The sequence below is a fragment of the Arachis hypogaea genome, chromosome 6 (assembly GCF_003086295.3).
Source record: "Arachis hypogaea cultivar Tifrunner chromosome 6, arahy.Tifrunner.gnm2.J5K5, whole genome shotgun sequence".
NCBI lineage: Eukaryota > Viridiplantae > Streptophyta > Magnoliopsida > Fabales > Fabaceae > Arachis > Arachis hypogaea.
Window position 1 is genome coordinate 89,188,381 of NC_092041.1, and position 1,534 is coordinate 89,189,914.

Genomic DNA, 1,534 nt, shown 5'->3' on the forward strand with positions numbered 1-1,534 from the left:
AACTTGGCATTCAGCTTCATGATGGCTCCTAGATATTGAGCAACTTGCTTTCCAGTCACATCTTCATCCTCTTCTGAGGAAGAATAGTCTTCAAAGCTCATGAATGGCAGACGGAGATTTAGTAGAATCTCTATGGTCTCTATATGAGCCTCAGATTCCTTTAGGTCCTCAATAGAGAACTCCTTCTTGTTTGAGAGACGTCCCAGGAGGTCTTCCTCACTAGGATTTTTGTCCTTCTCCTCCCTTGTGCATTCGGTCATGTTGATTACATCAATGGCCTTACACTCTCCTTTTGGATTTTCTTCTGTATTGCTTGGGAGAATACTGAGAGGAGTTTCAGTGACTTTCTTACTCAGCTGGCCCACTTGTGCCTCCAAATTTCTGATGGAGGACCTTGTTTCACTCATGAAACTTAAGGTGGCCTTAGACAGATCAGAGACTAAATTTGCTAAATTAGAGGGGCTCTGCTCAGAATTCTATGTCTGTTGCTGAGAAGATGATGGAAAAGGCTTGTTATTGCTTAGCCTGTTTCTTCCACCATTATTAAAGCCTTGTTGAGGCTTTTGTTGATCCTTCCATGAGAAATTTGGATGATATCTCCATGATGAATTATAGGTGTTTCTATAAGGTTCACCCATGTAATTTACCTCTGCTATTGCAGGGTTCCTAGGATCATAAGCTTCTTCAGAAGCTGCCTCTTTAGTACTGTTGGATGCATTTTGCCATCCATCCAGACTTTGAGAAATCATGTTGACTTGCTGAGTCAACACTTTGTTCTGAGCCAATATGGCATTCAGAGCATCAATTTCAAGAACTCCATTCCTCTGAGGCGTCCCATTATTCACGGAATTCCTTTCAAAAGTGTACATGAATTGGTTATTTGCAACCATGTCAATAAGTTCTTGAGCTTCTGCAGGCGTTTTCTTTAAGTGAATGGATCCACCTGCCGAATGGTCCAATGACATTTTGGAAAACTCAGATAGACTATAATAGAATATATCTAATATGGTCCATTCTGAAAACATGTCAGAAGGACACTTTTTGGTCATCTGCTTGTATCTTTCCCAAGCTTCATAGAGGGATTCACCATCTTTTTGCTTGAAGGTCTGAACATCCACTCTAAGCTTGCTCAACTTTTGAGGAGGAAAGAATTTATCCAAGAAGGCCGTGACCAGCTTATCCCAAGAGTCCAGGCTATCTTTAGGTTATGAGTCTAACCATGTTCTAGCTCTGTCTCTTACAGCAAAAGGAAAAAGCATGAGCCTGTAGACTTCAGGATCTACTCCATTTGTCTTGACAGTCTCACAAATCTGCAAGAACTCAGTTAAAAATTGATAAGGATCTTTAGATGGAAGTCCATGAAACTTGCAGTTCTGTTGCATCAAAGCAACTAATTGAGGTTTCAGCTAAAAATTATTTGCTCCAATGGCAGGAATTGAGATGCTTCTTCCATCAAACTTGGACGTTGGTTTAGTGAAATCACTAAGCATCCTCCTTGCATTATTGTTGTTGGGTTCGGCTGCCATCTCCTTTT

General features: G+C 40.8%; 1 non-coding gene across 1 annotated transcript; it reads left to right on the forward strand.

Moving 5' to 3' along the window:
- The first annotated feature begins 1,023 nt into the window (after positions 1 to 1,023).
- On the forward strand, positions 1,024 to 1,127 carry LOC112700485 (small nucleolar RNA R71). Its single transcript, XR_003153395.1, has one exon. It is a non-coding gene; the product is annotated as a small nucleolar RNA R71 (small nucleolar RNA).
- The last annotated feature ends 407 nt before the right edge of the window (positions 1,128 to 1,534 follow it).